The sequence below is a fragment of the Vicugna pacos genome, chromosome 5 (genome assembly GCF_048564905.1).
Source record: "Vicugna pacos chromosome 5, VicPac4, whole genome shotgun sequence".
In the NCBI taxonomy this organism is placed as follows: Eukaryota; Metazoa; Chordata; class Mammalia; order Artiodactyla; family Camelidae; genus Vicugna; species Vicugna pacos.
The window spans coordinates 54,812,157-54,834,437 of NC_132991.1; the positions used below are offsets into that span (position 1 = coordinate 54,812,157).

Genomic DNA, 22,281 nt, shown 5'->3' on the forward strand with positions numbered 1-22,281 from the left:
AGACTCTATGCAAAAGCTATGTCAGAATTAGTAACATACTACAGTTTCATAACCACAAAACCAGGATAATAGGGTTGTTAAAGGTTTATTTTGCCTAAGTAGAAATTTCCATATTATACAGACTATTTCATGGAAGTATTAATATAATCATTTCTGTGCAAGTAAATATATAACCATATCTTTTATAGTGCATTTTACCTAACTCATGTTAAAAACTACAAGAAATGTTTTATAAACTAATTTCTATAGAAAGAAATTTATGGACTAATATGAATATATAAACTAGAAAAATTTTATTGCAGCCTTATCTGTGTTGGCAATATTTTAGAAACAACTGCCCACCCATAAGAAAATGGATAAAGACATCTATTTATTATAATTATGTGGAATAGTGAAAATAAATGAACTAGAGCAAAATGTATCAATATTCATAAATCATGCAAACAGAACATTGAATAAAGAAAGCCTCTGATACAATTCAATTAAAATTTCAAAATGTGCATTTTAATGGATATATAAGTATACAAGTATGCTTCAGAATAATTATAACAAACTTCAAAGTACTTGTTTTTGGTCACTTTAGGGGAAAGAAGAGAAGTAAGATGCTAAATACCACAAGGAGGAAACTGTATTCATAATCTTACACTCTTAATATAAACTAATGTGAAGCAAATATGACAAAATGTTCATATTAATTACAGCTAGATATTTCACACTTGCACATGATTATCTTATTTTTTGGTTTTGTGTATTTTTCCCCATAATTTGTGATGCTTCAAATAAAACACTAAAAATATTACTTACAACTCAGGTAGTCTTTATCTACTCAGATTTTGCAATAAATATTAGATTTATTTTGTTTCAGTGATTTTTAAAATATGTGCCTGATAAACTTTTCTTGTAAGCTTTCCCTGATTTTCTGTCTCTGAGAAAGTGAAAGAAATTTTGTGTGAATCCCCTGAAGAAATCTTAAAATTTTCTTCAGTAGCCAGAATTCCTTTCCGTTTGAATTCCCCAGATAATTTCCCCTGCACTTTATTTTGTGTTTCCTGTGTACTAGTCATTTTTATAGCAGTGGTATTCATTACGTTGATCCCTGACCATGTTACAGCAGTTTTTTAAAGTAGTTGTGTTGGCATGCAGGCAAACAACAGAAAGAAATTCCCTTGGGCTCTTCTCTCTATTCCCTTACAGTGCAAGAAAATAAAAACTTCCTACTTTTTAATAAATACTTTTATTACAGCCTTGTGAAGAGGGATTAGATCTTTTTTTTTTTAACTCCAAGGGGCAGACAGAATTAGGGCCAATGGTTATAAGTTTCAGAAACATTTTTTTGTTCATTATGGAAAAGAACTTTTTGGAATTTTATGACTAAAATTGTAATTAGCTTTCATTTGAGGCTTTCAAGTTTATCTTAAGAAAGCGATGGAATGGCAGCTCCCACTCGCAACCCTTATCTCCCCATAAACTCACACAGACACACTTCTGCGATGTTGCACGAGTCACTCCTACATTGTGTCAGAGACTGGGCACAAGGATTTCTAAGGTACTTCCAAATATATAATCTATTTTACAAAGACAAACATCAGATACCAATACAACAGTTCATTTCCAGAAATGTAAGAAAAAAATACTAATTAATAGGGGTTTTTGGTGTAATATTTTTACTTAATTGTAGAAAAACTGCATTTTGTATTTCTGAAGACTACCTATTTTCAATTTTGTGGCTCTAAAAAACAGAGCATATCATTACCATCTGTTTTTGAAAAAATAATTGTGATACTCTCTTTGAAGTAATTCACAATATATTATTTTAATTAATATTCTGAATATTAATTTAAATTAAAAATTATTAATCAGTTTGTTTGTAACAACATAGAAGGTTTCTTTTATTTTTTTTGCCCTCCCATGTTGTTTGATAATCCACATTTATCCTCAATGAGTCTTAATGCTTCTATTTGAATGTGTTTATTTCTAGTTCACTTTTGAGTGGACTTCAAACAATGCCTGTTTTTGAACAATGCCTGTGTGCTATTTTTATTTTTCAGGCTTTCAGATGATCTCATAAGTGAGTGAATATATTAATAAAAGGGCAATAAGCCAAATGTTAAGAGTACAGAGGCACAAGGCTGACTTCAAATCCCAGATCTATCATCAGCTAGCTGGGACATGGGCAAACTACTTAAATTCTCTAATCCTCAATGTCCTTAACTAAACAGAACTAGTTCTTGTGCTTACCTTATAGAACTATTTAATGGATTAAACATGAATAATGCATGGATGGCCATAGAGTAGTCTAAATATAAATTCTGGGGTTAAAGTTTATCTCACTCTTCCTTGGCCACCCATATGGGCTAATCAAATAAAGGGCATTAAAATGTAGGCCGTTAAGACAAAGTTTAATATATAAATGAAGAAGTAAAGGCAGCAATCATACACTCCACCTGTTCTACAGCCAATGGTTCTAACCTGGAATATCCTCCTGCCTGGGTATCCTGTCTCTAGATAGGTACAGTGACATGTGCCCTACGGTAGTGCTTTTCTGTGCATATGGAATATAGAAGAAATTATCTTCCCATTAAATATTAGTAATATTCTCTGTACAAGAATCTAACACATAAACACTCAGAAAGAGCAGGCTAGCATTATAACCAAAACAAAAATTTCTCCTATAGAAATTATTGTACTATATGTTAAAGTTATGAATTCTGCTATGTATATCAATGCTACAATTTACTGCTGGGCTTGATCTGTGGTAACTAAAGTTCACATAAAATAAGATCTCATAGCAAATCTTTTAGTCAGATGAAAATATGACAATGCCCCTTTCTAATGTCATTAAAATTAACCAGGCGATCCTACCCCGTCCCCTTCAAATTCCATCACCTTCTCCAGCTTATCCAAGTCTTGTCCACATGTTCTTAATTTAACAGAGTTTAACAATGACTCTACAGGTCAGATTCTTGGTCTTTCAGTACCCTTCATATTCAAAAGTCACTGTTAATACAATTACATAAACACTCTAGTTAGGGTAGCCTTACAAAAAAAAAAAAAAAGTTACCTACCTAAGAGCTTTTACTAGTATATCTCTCCCAAGAATTCCAAGAAGTTTGATTGGGTCCCTATGTCTTTAAGGGCTACAAAGTGCTATATATCTCAACATCTTGATTCTCTGGCTAAACCTTAACACTTTAGATTCAAATTTTTTGCTGGATCCTGTAGAATTTTCATGATATTAAGCCCGTTTAAGTTAGCTGATGTTTGAGCCTGCAGTTAGTTATCAGCACAGGTCTTGAACTAACACTATTCTGGTCTCTGATCTCTTCTTCATCTTAACCTCAGGACTCCTCTCCTACCACAACTTTGTCACATATTCTCAATTTCACCTCACATGATGTGAAATGTATACCTGTATCATGAAATAACTACGTAGAGAGTAGTGGTATAACACTTAATTCTTGCGTGTCCGACATATATATATATATAGGCTTGGTTGGTTGCACAGAAACCATAGAGTTCAATTAAGCATGCTGTTAAAGTAATTTCTTAATATAGCTTACTGACACGTGAATACATATTATATGCAAACATTGTTACCTGTTAATTTACCACCTACTGAAGAAAGACAGTGAAAGTCTTACTGTTTATTTTGTAAGACTTCATTATGCCATTAACCTTTCACTTCTTCAGGCCACTAGAAAAAATTTCCTTAGTTAAATTACTCTTGTAATAATGCTCTAAAAATGAAAACAGTGATTTGTAGTATGCCTTACCAAAAGTTCACTAACAGTGAATTATTTTCTAATGCTTGTGCTTTGTAAATGTTTGCATAAATATGTCCATAGAATGCATAAACACTGAATTTTAGCTAGAGGGTTTCTGCCTTCTGAATTGAAAATATTTAAGTATACTTATATAAAACTTGACCTTTGAAATATTTCCATACCTTATTTTATTTGTAAGTGCAAAAAGAACAAATAAAACAAAAAATGCTAAGGTCTTTCATACTTAACTTCAACTTAAAAAAACAAAGAAAAGAAATCTAACTTTTGATTATCACGACAATTTTAAAACATAACATCTTTTGTAAGGTGTTAAATGTCTACCATGATGAGTGATCAATTAATATTATGTTGATATGAACTATATATGTACTAGGTTGTGAAAAACAGTACTATTTTATTAGCTGTCTTGATTAAAAAAATAAAATATAAACATTTGTTAATGATGGTCATGATAATAATTTGAGGAATAATAAGATAATGAATCATTTTCTCCAGATATTGAAGTATTTATGTACCATTTCATAGCTATGAAAATTATAATAATATACAGAGTGAAAAAAATCTATAAGCCCTTAAATTAAAAATTTTAAGCCATAGAATGGAAAAAGATTGATTAGAAAGTTTGATGGCCTTTTTTTTCAAAACCAGCTTAATTGAAATTTCATTTATCATTCACTTGTAAAATTTCAATTTATTGTATCTTTAGAAATAATATATATTTTATTAAATCTTCTGCTTATTCTTAGCATTTGTTTTGGACATATTGGATAAGAAAAAGGACACCTACATTGGGAGTTGTAAATTATTATTATAGAAACTTGATTTTGGAAAAGAGAATGATTAATATGTGGCCCAAGTAATGATAATGTAATTTTCCTGAGCTTCACACTAATTCAATTTTTAATTATTCTGTTTTCCTAATTTCAAAACAAAACGGATTTAATACTTAACAAACTAGTGGAATAGAAAATCATGAAAGAAAAAAAATTCTACTCAGTGGTAACTACTGTTAAATATCTTTCCTGGTTTTTTTTGACCACTCACATTTTTAAGATAAATGATATGATACTAAACATATTGTTTTATAAGTGCTATTTTAAAACATGAACAGGATATAATGTACCTTATCACACATATTTCATGCTAAAGATGTATAATATATCTATATTTATCTATACTGCAATAGCTTCACATCCCTTTCTTGGTCTTTAGATTGTTTCCATTTAACAGTTTTTAAAATAATACCATAATAAAAATTGTTTACCTGCACCTCTGTATACCTCTATCTTGATGTTCTAAAGATACATTTCTGGATTTGCAATTACTGGATAAAATAGTTTGTACAGACATTCTGACTCAACCCCAATATGTAAAGAGCTTAGAAGTCATCTCTTCCAATTTAAGAATAAAAATAAAGCTGGAAAAACTGAAAATTGACAACTTTTCATGGATGTATCAGAGAACTCAGGTTGCAGAGCAGAACACTCTGAAATCAGGACAAACAGAGATCTAGAGAGACAGAGATCAAGAATCTCGATCTAGAAAGACAGATCTAGAGAGTCATAACTGGTATATGCTTACCCAGTAGTAGATGCTGCTGTGGCCATAAACTGATATAAACATTACATGTTATTTATGACGAATTTCTGGAGGCTGAGCATGGACTGGCACAGGAGTGAGAAATTCCTGGGGCTGTAATCTTAAGGTGGGAGAGTGTAGGGAGGGGCTAGGTTATGCGGCACCCTTTGATGGATTTTATATCCAGGAACCACACTAGGTTCTCATGGTAAAGAGGCAAGAAGATCTCCGCATGGCTGTGACAGGTGATGAGGAAATGAGTTGAAATAGACCCAGAATATTCTCTGTAAAAAAGGCCAACTCTCCAGGAGAAAGAAAAGAGTAAAAATCTAAAAACAACAAAAACAACCTTTACCAGGGCCTTATCTCACCTGAAGGAGACCATTTTCCTGACTCCAGCCCTTTCCAGGCTTATTGTCTCACTTAAGGGAAGGAAAAAAGCTAATAAAACTTGTGATGGTCACTGCCCAGGGACACCATGCCTGTTTAAAAATATTATTTAATCATAAGATTATAGAAGGCTCTCCTCCCCACATACTACCCCCACAAAAAGAAGATCCAATAAATAACTCAGATTCTAGGGCGGAGTTCTTCAAGAAGGCCAAAGACAGCAGAAGAGAGAAAACCAAGAACAGGAGAGAAAGTTAAAGTCTGGCAGCTAGAGCTACAAGAACTCAAAACAGCTAACTCCTAGCCATCCGAACATAAAACCTCACTAAAAGCCCATTACTTTTAGTTCCTATTGCCCAATACACCATGCTTGGCTTTAAAAGAATGAAATGAACAAAACAAACAAAACAAAGCAAAACAAGGCATGTTAAAAAACAAAGAAATAACACAGTCTGAAGAACATGGATCAGAACCAGACATGACCAGAGACAGATTTTGGAACTATCAGATGGGGAGCTGAAAATAATTATGACTATGATAAGACCTTTAACTGAAAAAGTGGAAAACATACAAAAAACAGACAGATAATGTAACCAGAGAGGTAGAAACTCTAAGAAAGAATCAAAAGAAAATGCTAGAAACAAAAACCACTGTAACTAGAATTTTCAAATGGTCTCATCAGTACACTGGACATGAATGAGAAATTATATTAGTGAACTTAAAGATATCAACAGGTTATTTTAAAAAATGAAAGACAAAGGAAAAAAACATAGGAAAATTTCAAAAGGTATAACCTATATGTATTTGGAATACAGAGAGAAGAAAGAACAAAGCAGAAGAAATCATTGACATAATAAAGGCCAAGAATCTTCCCAAATCAATGATAGACACCAAATTGCAGATCCAGGAAACTCAGTGAACAAGGAGCATAAATAACAAAAAACCACACTAGAAGTGCCATATTCAAACTTCAAAATACCAAGGACAAAAAGAAAATCTGGGAAGAATAAAAGGGAAACAACCAAAAAACAGAAAACCCTTACCTATAAAGCAACAAGGATAAGAATTATATTGGAATTCCTTTAAGGGTATTTTCTGAGAAAATCTTCAGTAAGTCAACATTTAAAATATTTATTTAGACTGGGTGTCTTTGATATTTTTGATAATGGTAATTTTTTGAATAGTACTTTTTAAAGTTATCATTACAAAGGCCTAAAATACTGGATTTATTCTTGATTTCTCACTTTCTCTACAAATTACATTCAATTCATCAGCAACTCCCAATGACCCAAACTTCAGGTGATTTCCAGAATCTGACCTCTTTGAACTACGTCCCCTGCTAACATCTTGTTCTTTGCTTTGCTCCCAAACTCACCCTGGTTCTTAGAGTACTTTTCAGCCTATAGTCACATGCTGATGGTGCACAGAGTTCTGATACCAGTAGTGGCTATCAAAATGAAGGGTTTTAGAATGCATGCGTATTATGATAAAATCCTGAGACAATACTTAGTGTTTCATTTAATGCTAAAATAACATATACATGTGTATCTTAGAACTGTATGATTATATGATCACACACACACACACGCACACACACACACACACACACATTGGTAAGATCATGCCATTGATAATGCCACAGTAATGGGTTTAACTGGTCTTTCTGTTTTCCATTGTGTCACTTGTACTTTTTCCAGAATCTATCACAAACTTATTCCAATAAGCGTAAGAATGAAAAAGTGAATGTGGAATGTTTTGGACAATTCCACTCCATTCATAAATAATTTTAGTCTCCATCAAAAATAGGTCAGTAGCATCAAATTTAAAAACAACTGTAAAACTATCATATTAAAACTGATTGTCTTTAGTAAGCACCCTTTCTAAATTCTCACTGCACTAAAGATAATATTTTTTGCTACAAATTTATGAACTTAGGAAGATTTTAAAAGAGGTTACCCTGTTCCTAATAAATCCTCAGCTTCATTTAGAGCTGCACTGCCTACTTGATCCCTCTGTTGTTTCTATGCATATAAAGTTTTTCTGATATTTCAGTTATTTTATGAGTGCAAATGTTCCAATGCCTGTCATTCTGATGTTAAAATTAGTGTAATCATCAACCTTTATAAAAATTCCTTTTCCTTGGCATTCTGCTCTATAATTTCCAATGACTTAAATGTCTGACTGACAGTAACTGTGTAGAACCATTTATTTATGAGTTATAAGAAACTTAATGTCAGAAATTAGCTAAATTCTAATGATGAAAAAAGTTATAGGTGTATTTTAAAAATATTTTAGTATTTCATACCCAGAAAACTTATATGCAATTTTTTCCTATTACTTCACGTCATTTATCAAGATGCATACCAGTGAAGCTTAAATTTTCATGTAACCAATTAGCAATTTTAATGACACTCTTATTGGTAAGCAAGAATATACATCACAAGACTTAACTTCCTGTGTAGCAAAGTAGGAAAGTAAAAAAGAGCAACAGAAGATTTTCTAAGAATTTCTTAATTTGCATAATAACCCCTTATTCAAAATAAGTAACTTTCAAAAAGGAGTTATGCAATATTAAGAGTCTTGCAGGACCTTGGAATTCATTCAGTTAAGCTTGTCACCTAGTACAAAACTGTATCTTTTATGTATTTGTCACAGTCATTCACACTTTCTTTTTAAATACCTTAATCAATGATAAAGTCACTCCTTCACAGCAAAGACCAGGCTATGTGTTGACACATTCTGATTTTATAAAGTTATTTCTTTTTTATATAAAGTTGCCAACAATTTCCTTTTCTTATTTTTCCTCTTCTTTCCCAGCACGAAAATTTTTACATTTTTCCCTTCTTTCCTTCCTCTCTCTCTCCCTTTTCCCTTCCTTTCCTCTTCCTTCCTTAATTCTATCTTCTTTTTTCTTCCATATATATATATATATATACACACACACACACACACACACACACACACATATACACACACACATACACCCACATATACATGTATATATAACAAAACTTCCTTGGTATTAGGCACCATGATAGGTGCTATGGATATCATGATTAAAATAGAATCTCTTTTTCCAAGAACTTCAGCCCAATTGAGGAGAGAGACAAGTGATCAGTAAAAAAAATAGTGCATTTTACAGATGCCATGTGAGCACACTGGAAAAGCAGGTTTCTCATTTGTGAAAAGGGGAACAAGAGAAATTGAAGTTATGCCTGTGCTAAACCTTGAGACTTACTCTGTAAGTATGTAGAACAAGAAGGAAAGCTGTTCTAGGAACAGGGGGCATCATGTGCAAAGTCACTGAATAAGGGGCCAAATAGAGTTCCTAGATTTGGTTTTAACAATCAATATTGCATATTTCAGTTTTCAGTCATCCTACATGGCTAATGGCTAATGTATTAGACAGCACAGCTATAGAGTATTTCCATCATTATAGGAAGTACCTTTCAACAGTTTGTCCTGAAATGTATCATTGTAATCTGTCTGTAATCTCAGTTACCAAGTAACTTTCTCAATGAGTCCTTGCTTCAGTATCCAATAATCTTTTCATTTCATTGGGATTTCTAACACATTAATCTTCTTTTACACAATCCTCCACTTCCCTTATGCCATCTTTTTCTTTCTTTCTTAGGTTAAACATTTATTGTCAGTTGCATGCACATACTGAGGGTGCCTTCAACTTCTTGGTGTCCACGTATTGCTTCTTTGCTTTCAAAATTAGCTTGATAAAACCACAGTTGTAATTATCCGACTCTGCTTTTATCTACACTTGAACTATGTAGCTGACCTCACTGGTGAAACTATACAATCATACTAAATTACACATTATTCTGTGTTCACTAATTTCAGGTGGATCTTCCATGGTTACTCACAATCATGCTCCACTCCTCTAGTCCATTAACCTTCTCACTCTTTTGGATAACTGTTACATATGTTATGCAAATTTCCTTTAACTTCTGTTCACATTATGACTTATTTCACCCTAAAAATAAGAGCAATCAGAAAAGAACTTTGAATCATTTCCTCTACCAGGTCTACCAAACGACTTGCACGTAAGCTCTGCTTTGTCTACTACTACTACAGATGAATTCTCTGTGCCCAAAACTGATGCCAGCCTTTCATGTGGTTACTAGACACCATTCTTTATCATTTATTCAAGGGCTTGAACAAAATGTTATAACTTTTTTTTCTTTTAATAAAACTCTTCCCTCTCCACTATAGCTTTCATGTTATCATATAATAAAATCCTGATTTAAAATGAAAAACCACTTGACCTCACCAGTTTCTGTAACTAGTACTCTATTTCTCAATTCTGTTTATAGAAGAAAACTCTTTAAAAGAATTTTTTTGTATTCATGCTTTTCTGTTCCTTTTCTGTTTTCACTTGAACCCACTCCAGATAGCCATTCAGACTCATGAAGCTGCTGAAATTGTTCTTAATGTCATCAAAAATCTCCTTTTTGCTAAACCACATAGCTGATTCTCAATATTAGTCGTGAAATTTCACAAAAGCATTTGACATAGGGGATCAGCCTCTCTCTTACTCTCTCTCTCTCTCTGAAACTTTTTTTTCCCTTTTTTTGTCTCCAGAACAAAGACAATTAAAATTTTTTCTTCTTTGTTAGTTGTTCCTCGGTCTTCTTTGCTGGTTCTTCTTCATCCTTAAAGCCCCTGCACTACCTTGGGATTTCTTCATTAGACTTCTTCTCCTTAACCCCTCCCCCAATTTATTTGTGATCTTGTCCAATTTCTTGGCTCTAAATAGCATCTACAGTCTGACAGCTTCCAAATTTATATCTCCAGCCAAGAAGTCCAATTGCCTTGTTGATTTCTTCATTTGGATGTCTAGCAGGCCTCTTGAACTTAGTATCAAAAGCCAGCACCTGTTCCTCTGAACTAAAATCTGTTCTGTTCATTGCCTCTTGGATCTCTTAAGACTCTCCTCCTCATTATTGTTTTCTACCAGGTTGGCCACCTTGTTATTCTTTAAACATGCCCAGGATGGTCTTACTTTCTGGTTGGAATACAATTCAGGTAGATTTACACTATCTTGCTCTCTCATCTGTTTCTAGGTCTCTACTCAAATGCTAACTTCTCAGGGAGCACATCCCCACACACAAATATTCCTCTTTTTTTTTTTTTTATGAACTTGTTGCTCCATAGCACTCATCTATACATCACACATTTTTACGTTTTAATTGTTCTTGGAGAAGGAAATACAAACATTATGAGGCATATATGTATATATACACACACACACACATATTTCTATTTTGTCATCTGTGTGTGAGAAGAAAGGTGTGTACAAAGGTTCTTGGCTGAAATTTCGTAGATAGTAAATGCTGTTAATTAGTCCACTAAAATAATCTTTTCTTCGTTCCTGGACTCATGGTTGCTGAGCAGCCTACATTTTTTTTTCTGCCTCATTTGCATCCATATTCAATTTTCTGTTATCTGGATCCTGGATATGATGGCAATCTCTTTAACTATGCTAACAGTAATACTCTATGAGCCTATATGGGAAAATATTAAGATTATAAAGAGAAGGAATAGCCAGGAAATAGGAAGAAACCCAAATAAGTGATGCACCAAGATTCTAAGGAAAAATCATTGCTTACAAATGAAGAGAAGGTGACCAGTTTCTGCAGTAAATAAACTGCAAAAGAAATTTTTAAAGACAAGATGAGAGATTAATAAAGAATTAAGGGATGCATCAACAAACTGAAAAATAGGTCCCTTTCTTGGATTCTGATTCAAAAGAAATTTTAAAAATGTATAACATAAGAGAATTTTGTAGTTATGTTTATCAAAGGAATCTTTTTGTTTTACAGATATATGTGGAAATATTCACTGATAAAATGAAATAATGTATGCAATATGCTTTAAAATAAGACAGTGGAGGGAAATAACATTGAGGATATACATATGAAAAAAGACTGACCATGATTTGGTAATTATTGAAGCTGGATAATAAAAGCGTGAAGATTATTATAGTACATATTTTTGTATACTTTGGAAATTTTCCATAATAAAAGTTGAAAAATATGGAAGAGGGGATGATGAAAGTTCAACTAAAATATATTCAGGGACATTGAAATGTAGCACTGTATTTCATGTCATTTTATAGCAGTTATGTAATAGAGAAATGGCTGTATTAAAGCTAATAAAATATGAATGGTAAAGGAAAAAATACAGAAATAAGGAGTAGATAAGTGAGGTAACACGGCACTTCAGAAATGTGCCTTAAATTGCTTCTTTTCCTCTAACCAGTATCCATGCAGAGCACAAGATATATGTTCACCGTGTGCATGAGGTGCATGTATACTAGCTAAAGACCAGAAAACAAAGATGTTAACATGCTGACTTTTGAGATGCTGAGTTAGTTGTTAATTAATCACATGATAGACAAAGAAGACTGGATATCTTACGTTAAGCAGAAGACAGGATTTTACTTTCACCCCTAGTTTCTGGCTGGAGAAAACAGAGCACAATTTTAGAAAAAGATAAACAGGAGATCAATTTGGTATTCACACACCTGCTTTTCAAAATTTAGAATTTCTGAATGAGAAGGAATCCTTCCCACTGCCGCCATTTTTTCAGGTTGCAACAAAAAAATGGTAACTATCATATGCATAGCACATCAATAGATGAAGGAACTACAAGAGAGGTATTGGCAGGGGGTACTCAGTCATTAGAGGGCCCTGGTGCCAGGCAATCAATTGAAAAGATCCTTAAGTTTTCATGGACTTAAGGGTTCTTCTAGGTTAAAAGTTCATGTAACAAGGTTAGCTGCAGGGACAGAAAGTAGTATGCATTATCTGTGAGATGACCTTGACCAGAAGACTGAATGGGACTGCATTTGACACTCTCCAGATGCCTTAGAGCTTTTCTATTTTTGGAAGAGGATGATGTTGATAATAAATTACAGCATATAAAATGGGCAAAACACTACTCAGACACTGTGCTCTTGTCAGCAGTGCGTGCATGACTTCCCTTCCCACCTACTTCCCTCACTCCTGAATATAAAACCCAGAACCCAAGTAAGAGAATAAAAATGGAAAATTTTAACTAGACTGTGACAAATTTATACATCTCAAATTGATTCATTAATCACTGGATTGGACTAAATTTAACTGAAAGCTGTTATCTGTCATTAGAAAGACTGAGGACTCAGAGTCAGAAATTGGAAGTCAATTCTAAAAATAAAGAATAGTCCATTTTCTAAATCTGAATTAGTGAATGAATAAGTTAGACCTCTTTGAGACAACCATAGGAAAAATTTTTGAATAGAAAGCAGGAAATAAGGTAGGTTGGGTTAGGGGTTAGATAAAGATAAATACTTTATTTAATTCAGGAGAGAATTGGTCATGTTTAAGACCTAATGAGAAAGATGCAATTGATAGAAATTTTGAACATTCAAGAGGAATAGGAGATTATTTGTTAATTTAAGGTTTCTAAGGAGCCATGAAAAAACTACTGGAAATAGGTATGAATTTCTTGTCATTGCAGGAGATGGCAGGGCCAGTTTAAATATAGGCAGGTTGGTAGAACTGGTAGCCAAATTTGAGAAATTTTACATGGAGAGAAAATATTTGATTTTGTGGTGTCCAGGAAATATAGAAGTCATCCAAGTCCATTTTGTGATACTAAGGCTATTTACTAACACATTTAAAAGTAATTTAAGGTGAAAAATCATAGAAATATAATATTTATATAACTTTTAATGTCTATTTTTCTAGAAATTTGATGACCATGTGTTATTCACCAATATTTTAATTTTGGTTCACTTACTTGACCCATGATTATAGTTATGTTTATCTACCTTTCATTAAAATATCATGAATACATTACCCTCAACTTCCTGCAACATTTTTACATTTCAAGTAAAAACTTGAATACATGCTTGAAGCAATTTCAGTTTTAGAATAATTTGAATTTTGTTGTAAAATTCCTCAATTCTTTTGATCAAGACTTATTCAATACCTTTAAAAATTAGTCAGAATTTAACTCAGCTTTCATAGAAACAAAGCTCTCTTATTTCTGTTACAGATCATGGTTTATATAATAATCAGTGTATATAATTTGCATGTGTACTTGATTTAAAATCTGCTAACTACTGATAAGCATACCTTTCAATGAAAATTCTAGTACTTAATCTATTAACTGTGATTATTCTGCATTCAGAGGCCATCAGTTACTATATTGTACAGTTGAAATAGTGCAGTATGCTGTATGTTGACTAATCTTTTATGTTAGCTAAGTCATTTTGCCAAGTTTTAATAAGGAAACAAACAAGCAAATCTACCTATGCTAAGCTTCAATCTAATTGTGTTATTTTTATTACCAAATATATATACTTTCAGATATTTATTAGTTATTTGTATGTATCTATTTATGTACTGTACTTATTTTTATTAGTGCCCTAACTTTTATCATCAGTATTACAATCTCCTCTATTTAAGCTCCTCTATTTACCAAAGTTTAATATCTGTTTTTCTCTTTAAGAAAGTTTTTAATTCTATCTGATGTTAAAGTTACTACTATTCTGTATATTAGAAATATTAGAATAAATTGAATCAAATAATACCATATCTGATATTCAAATTACTACAATTAGTTATTAGAATTAGAACTGATCTCTTTCATTGCATTTTCACAGTTATCTTTAATACACTGCCCTTCTGTTGGTTTCAGAATTTCTCCTGAAAGTAGCATATTAATTTTGTTATTTGATATAAACTAAAAGCTTCTATATTTAAGAGTCAAATATACCTCATCCATATTCATTGTGGTTAACAATATATTTCAGTTTAATATTACTCTCACTTTCATGTTTTTCTTTTTCTAGACTTTGTTTAAAATACTTTTCACTAGATTGACTTAGCTTTATTTGTTTCCTGTTGTTTTCCTCAAGTGGCTGAAAGTAATGCATATTATTTTTACTTTTTTGTTAGTTGTATTAAACATTTTAAGACATACATTATAACTTTTGTTTCTTTAACAAACTTTAGAATTAATCCAAATGTGTGTGTGTGTGTGTGCTTCTTACTACATATAAAGGCTAGTCAAGAACATCAACATTTTTAGAAATCTATTTTCCCCTCTGCCCTGATCATCTTTATTTTGATACCATCTGGGAATTTTTTCCAAATTATGACTCTGGAAAAAAAAATTAACAATTACACTCAACAATGTTTACTTTAGTTTCTAGGTGTATTTGTACATGTTTAGCTGTATTTTCAAATAATACATGTACAATGGCATATGTTTAAGGAAAATAGTAAGATAATATTAGCCCTCATAATATTTGTCAAATATGTTATAGTGAAGTCTTTGACTAAAATACTTACTGAAATGCAATGGATTTGTGTTTCCATATTGTTCAAACCTCTCATTACGTCTCTAGATAAATTGGAAGGGCTTTGCTTTCACCTCATGCATTTGAATATTATCATATATACTTCAGATTTATAAAAAATATCTTGAGTGATAGTTAGGTTCGTAAAAGATTATGTAAGCTTTCTGGAATTCTGAAAATATAATCAATATTGATAGGGAATTAATCTGAATTGTAACCACGTTTAGTATTATCTAATATTAAGCCACATTAGATTGAACACAGTGCTATTAACCTTATTCAAGAAACATGATCAAATGCCTCCTTCTGAAAAAATATTTGAATGTGTTCTTTTAATTTCCCTTTTCATTAGAGAAAATGTGAAACACATTAAAAAGCAATTTAAATACAGTTTACTTTAAATTTTACACAGTTCTTGAAAGTTAAGCTATGAAAGTTTCAGACTCAAAGTCCGAAGCCCTCTCTTTTTACATGATTGTAAAACTTAATAGTTCAGACAAGATGGAACTTTTCCAAACATTTTTATCTTCGTCAGAAAGAAAAAGAGTAAGAGGATATCAATTAAGAGAATGGTCTAAGTAAAAGATAAATGACATAGACAACAGAATCTTAATACTACTGTTTTGGCAGCAGGATACATGCTTTATTAGGAATGACTTATTTTCGAAGATTAGAAATGTTCCACATACACACTGTGACAGGAGTAGGGGACATGGCTGAGATACGTGTAACTTTTGCTAAGGATATCTTAGAGTGAGAGAGAAGTTTCAATCAGTACCCATTCTGCACTGCCGAAAATATGAGTGAGGCCATAGGCACAAAAGCAGAGGAAATGTGCTTAAGAGCACCAGAAATTTATACAAATTTCAACCAAAGCATAATGTGGTATAATAAACTAATTGATGAGCATCCAAGAGTACATATAAACAGCTTAGGAATTTTTTTACTATTGGAGTCTTAGAATATACCAATGTTCATAGCTACAGGAACTTTGGTTAATTGCCCTCTTTACCATCCAATAACATTTTTGTTAGAAAGTTTTCAAAGTTGTTAGAATAATGATACAAGCAGGCAGATTTCCTTTTTCTGATAGTGGCACTTTGCTGGTGTGCATAGGAGGAAAGGGCTTATAACACCATATTTAGAACCTTCAATCACAGATGCACAGGGCTTTTGATATTTAACAGCTACTGAGAGTTTAATTATCCAGACAATATGGAATTGGTCTAGAGACTTCAGATAAATTCTAAGCTGTGTTCTCAGAATTCACATTCAAACAGGAAGATGCTGATTATCCACTGGTGGTAATCAATCTTTTTGTGATTTTGAAACAATTTTGAATACAAGAATTTGAGTGGCATAATTGAAGAATTAAAAATATTCAAAGCAACACAAAGGAAGTCAGGATTAATTACAGTAAAATTAAGTGCTAAAGTATAAAAATATCTTTCACTGTCTATCAATACATCTAAGTTAATGTACTATTATGTGTTTGGTTGTCCTTCAACATTTTTATGTCACTGTCTGAATTAAACTATTGAGTTGCCTAACTTCCTTAGTGCAAAACTGGACCACATTGAGAAAGTTTGCCTTTCCTGATTAAGTGGAACTTCTAAATGGTTGTGAACAAAGAGAAAATTAGCCAAAAGCTAGTTGCTGTTTTTCTTCCTCACACTTGATTAAGCATTCTTTTGGAAATTAATATAAATGACAGTGTAGGAAGCACTACCAGCTGAATTATTTGAAGTAAAGTGATGCATCTGCCCAGAAATGTGTCCCAACCTTGGTTTTCTGGGTTTTCTTGCTTTTTAGTATTTTTGACTTGTGAGAAAACTGTTACAAACAATGTTAGAAAGACCAGGACAAAATCTTGGGAGAAAGAGACAGGACCTGGCTATTTTAATTAAAGTGAGGATGAAAAAAGAAATGTCTCTAGATTGAAAAAATACATGAAAGCACAGAGGACTTATCATGTGAGCATCAGAGGAGTGAAGAGGAGACAAGTCATATGGAGAGACACTGCATACCCTTCCCAGTTTAGAATTACGCAGCATGCAGATGCATTTTTCACGTTTTTGCTGATTTTTCTGTCATATTTTTTATTTACTTGAAAAATTCACATATATTTTTTTTCCTCTGGGGCAATCTGTACCCACCTGCAGAAAGTTCACCACAGACATCACCAGGCCCTCACGTGAGACATTAGAGGCAAGGCAGAGACTAGAGAAGGCCCCCATGATGGTGCAGGTCTTGAAAGTGGGGCAGCCTCCACTGTGGGGAGTCATCAAGGCTTGCCCACATCCTGTCTTCTCTCCTAATCTCCCTGGCACATGTTCTAATCCTGGTTTTCTGACAATCTCTTTGTTCCTTTATAGTCTTTTTGTTAAGACGTTGAATGCCTGTGTTCAATGAGAATATGCAATTTAGAAAGTGAATTGTGAGAAAATTATTGCAAAGTGATTTTAAAAGTAAAACAGAACAAAAACCTGAGCAAAAGAAACAGGAATTGAGGTTTCAATCAATGCGAGATAGAAGACAAACAAAATTCTTTAGGCTGAAATAACATGAGGAATCATAGTGAACTTACATGGGAGGGGAGAGCAGAGATGGTAATAATGCATAGCCAGTTGCTTTCCCATCCATTTTCTTTCCTCTGTAGTCTAGGGAGGCTGCCTTCAGCCCTAGTCTATTTTCTGTTCACCTCTCATATGGTCAGGCCCCATAAGATGGATGCTCCCTTGCTTTCTGTATATCCTCTGCCCCACCTAGCCCTGCCTCACGTTACCTAATACATATGATTGCCTCCCCCTTCCAGGCTCAAAGTTTAATCAGTAATTACAAGCATGATTAGCCCGACCCCCAGCTAAGGGCTGTTCTAGCCCTCAGATCAGAATAGCTCCAGTACGTTCAGTCATCAGCAGGAAAAAGCAGCCTCACCAAGGCTCCCAACCCAAAGAGCTGCAGGGGCACGTGTTCCAGTAGGAGCCCTTCTGACTTCATGCCCCCTGTAACTGATAGCCTCCTCCTCCCTGTACAGGGAAGATTACTGCCATGTCTGACCTGCCATTGGCCATACACAATGGGGTGTCACTCCAGGACCTTTCCCTCTGAGTCGTAAAGAGTCCCTGTCCAGTAAATCACTGATGTCTCTGTCGCTGACCCCAGGTCCTTTCTTCAGTCTCACAGCTGGGCAGCTGCAAAGATCGCAGGACTGCAGAGCCCAGCCCAACAATGGGCCAGCCAGCCAGGAAGCTGAGGAAATGTCCATGTGTGCCAAGATGTCAAGGAGTAAGGGGGGAATCACAAGAGATTCCAGTTTGTAGGTCCATCTGTTCTGGGGTAAATTCCAGGGTGCCCATCCATTAGCATGTGGGACCCTGTAGCTGCTGTCCTTGATGAGTGGGGGCCACCAAGAGAGTGTGGAGAGTTAAATGACATGCCAAAGAGATTTACAGAACTACTGGCAGTTACCACAGTGGGGAAAAAAAAACCAGATAATACGGTAGTTGCCGCCGCCTTAAGCTGGCCTCTGCTTTCTTTGTTTAGGAAGGACTTAGATGCAGAACTAGCAGCAAAAACGAAAGTGAGACACCTAGGGGAGGAAGTAAAACATGAGAGAAATGCCAGGCTGGCCCAAACTGAAGTGGCAGTGATTAGGCTGTGGGCGCAAAATGGGAAGTTAGAGACCTTAGCCAGTCATGTATGGTGACTAAAGGGACAATCACTTCCTAGACACAGGGTCAGAATGGTTACGGCCTGTCCGAACTGGGACCTCAAGGTGTGGGACCCCACAGAAAGCACTGATAAAAAAGAAGAGGACTGGGATGAAGTCACAGAGTCCTGGTTGCCTCAAGTCCCCCTGTTTGCCCAGTGGTGAGCACTAAATACTTATCAGTCCACTCAGGGAATAAATAAGGATCAGCTCCCTCCACCCGCTGAAACGTTAACTCCAGTGAGGGACTACACCCTGATGAAATTGGTAAAACTAAGTAATAAATTCAAACAAAAAGGAAGGGAATCAATGTAACGTGGCTGCTCCACAGATGGAATGTCATAGGAAAGGGTATCAGGTTCACAGGTCAAGAAATGTCTAGAAGGTCCTCTGTGACTAGTCACCCACGTGGTGCCAGCACTTATTCAGGGCCATGGGGCTAAATAATGAAGAAAAAGTGATTTCTCTCCTCTCTTGGATAAGGGCTACTTGCTGGGCAGCCTGGCCTAATGAAGGGGATGTAAAAGCCACAGCTATTATGACTTTCTGCAAGCATGGCTTGTCTGTGTTTTTATGCAACCTTGTTTCCTTGAAATAATTTGAATCCCATCAAGTCTGTGAAGCCCTGGCCCAGCTCTGTTCACCCGACTCCCAAAATCAATTGATGCAAAGAAGGCATCTGTTTCCCACCTTAGATAATGCAATTATATTTAGTTAGTATATTTCTCGCTGGCTGGTGGTTTTCTGAGATTTACAAGTGCATGGCACTTTCATCCAGACGTTTTGGTCTCTGAGGCTACTTTTTCCCCCCACATACTGTAGTGTGGTTCCTTTTTGAGTCTGAATTTTTGGGTAGGATTTGTCTGCTTTTTGAAATCTTAGTTAATATGTACATTTAAGTTATATAATTATACTCTGCTGTATGTTTAAAACAATTTACAATTCAAAAAAATAAGGGAATGGTAACTAACATGACATTATGAGGAATGAAAAGGAGGTGTCAAAGATAGTTTGAGAAATTTTGGTTTTGCAGATGTGAATTTTATCAGTCTTACATTAAATAGCTGTTTGGAAATGGCCAATTCTTTAAAAAATTTTTAAAATATTTTCTTCTCATAAGATATTTGAATTTCCTTTCTTTATATACCCAGGTTTTAAATAATCTATTCGTTTTGTATGTCTCTTATCAAACTTTTATATCTCTTTCACCTGTTTGATTTTATGTGCACCTTCATTTTGATATGTGCCTTGTCTCACAGATTGTATACTTAATTTCTAGACAATTAGATCAATGTTTTATCATTTTCCTCTCACGCAGGGTTCTGCACAGTGATGATGCAGAAATATCTGTAGATCATTATTCAATTAGACATCTATCTTTACGTTAGCAGTTCTTGCTAAAGAGCCCCAAGCTGGTTCATATTGGCAATTTGGCTCCTTGGAGAAGACTGCAAACATCGATTACTTAAAAGAAAGCACTGCAACTGCTGCCTCTTGGTATGATGATTCTAAAGCTGCAAGTCTATACATGTTGATAACCTTACCATATGACTTCAAAATTTGCCAGTATTCAGTCCTCATTATTTGGTTTAGCTAATAGTGAAACTGCAAATGGTTATTTTCATGTTTTTTCATTGAACTCCTCTTTGTTTTCAGTTGAGCTTTAAGAAGTCCAAGAGGAAGTGACCACTTAAATAGTACTAAGTGACTTTGCAAGTGAGCTTGGGATTTAGACAGAATAATATTTAAATGGAGTAACTTATTCTCTGCACCATAAAACAGCTATTTCTCCTAAATTCACTAGAACATTACATGACAAAATTTTTTTAAAGAAAACTCTGATAAAGTTTGGTGTCCACTGTTATTACCCATGTCTAACATCACAATAAAAATATTTTTAACAAAGTAGTTCCCTTTAATATCAAGACATGATAGATAAGATCAGTATCTACATGTATTAGTAACATAGTTAGACATTTAAGTCAATATGACTTACTGTAAATACTATTTGTTAATAGTATCAGTGTGTGGTAGATATGCCTGAGCTTCAACTGAAGATTGATCAGAAAATAAGCTTAGTAGTCCTGCTGATGTTGATAAAATCAGAACAAATGACTATTGAAGCTATGGCAGAATTTTTAATTTAAGGCAACAAGCAGTTCAATAAGCAGACCAATGGTGGCGTGGTCAGGTTTGGCCCAGTAGTATAGAACTAATGGGATAGAATTATACTTTATGTTTGAATTTATTGCCCTTTGAAGATGAAGAGGAAATGTTGCTTTTTTGTTTAGAATACAAAGCTTTACCCCAAATTTCCCATTAAAACACTTTTTATAATCGCTCCTTACTGGAATGAAAAATTTTTGAATTACAACATAATGCAATAAATAGTGGATTAGTGATGACATATCTAAAGAAGAGATGACAGACATTTGATTTTTTATGCCTGAAGATCCTGTCAACAACAGCATTTTTGGCCTATACACGGTCTCTGGGCTGCAGTCAAAGCCATCTGTCTGAGTGGCAAACTGCCTATTCATAAATTAGTTGGACCATTTCATCAGGGCAAAAATGCCAAGGAATAATAACTACAAAAGAGCAGATTATATATTTCACCAACTGCTGCTGCGTCTATAGGAAACTCACATTCATTGCTACACTGTTGTCACAGTAATGATGCCATCTAATCTTCTTGAAGTGGGGCCCTAAAGAAAGGCATGATGGAGACATTTAGGTTATTCAAGATGTTGAAATAATTTACATATCAATCTTGAACTGAAAGGGATTTGTGAAGCATACATACAGATGAACAAGTCCCGGAGACATTAAAAGTAAGTTTATATATATAAAATAACCTTAAGTTGTGGTTGTAGTTATCATACAATGATGGTATCTTTCCTCATGGGGCAACTCCAATGATCATAGTAAATACTTTAACAGTGAGAAAGGGAAAAGGAAATGTGAGTGTGGGTTTACGTACATTACTTCATGAAAATAGTACGTTTGGATTTTTGTATCAATAACTTATTAGAAGTAAACACCCCATATAACTTCAGTTAGATAACAAATTGCATAAATAAATATAATTTATATATAATTTATAATTTATTTTGTAATTCTTTTAATAATTGTCTTGGTAAATTCACTCAAAAGATTGATGGTTTTTCATGTATCTTAAATAGGAATTCATCTTTTATCACAGTTAGTATGTATACTAATCTTTTATTACAGTCATTCATTTTATTTCCCAGGAATACATTTATTTTGCACAAGAAATAAACAGAATAATATTCTATAAGTGAACTACTTTAAATATTTTGATTATTTAATAATTATTTCATGTTTTAATTTTTTAAATAGTCTAAGCATGGGAATTTTGCTGCCAATTTCTTCACACGGAAAGTATATTTAGTATTTTTCAAATCACCATAGCATTTCAAAGCAGAGAGAATTAC

The 22,281-nt window shown here is 33.8% G+C and overlaps 1 long non-coding RNA gene across 9 annotated transcripts in view; it reads right to left on the reverse strand.

Annotated features, from left to right (window-relative positions):
• LOC116280595 (uncharacterized) overlaps window positions 1–22,281 on the reverse strand; it is a 559,775-nt gene that overhangs the window by 72,827 nt on the left and 464,667 nt on the right. For 4 of the 9 annotated variants that reach the window (XR_012072736.1, XR_012072732.1, XR_012072733.1 and 1 more), the window contains 2 exons: window positions 21,473–21,531; window positions 16,963–17,513 (listed from right to left, as the gene is read on the reverse strand). The exons of 4 other annotated variants lie outside the window; for them this stretch is intronic. This is a non-coding gene — a long non-coding RNA (uncharacterized lncRNA). Of the gene's footprint in view, window positions 1–16,962; window positions 17,514–21,472; window positions 21,532–22,281 lie in introns of those variants that run through there. One more of the 9 variants, XR_012072731.1, reaches the window with a different exon arrangement.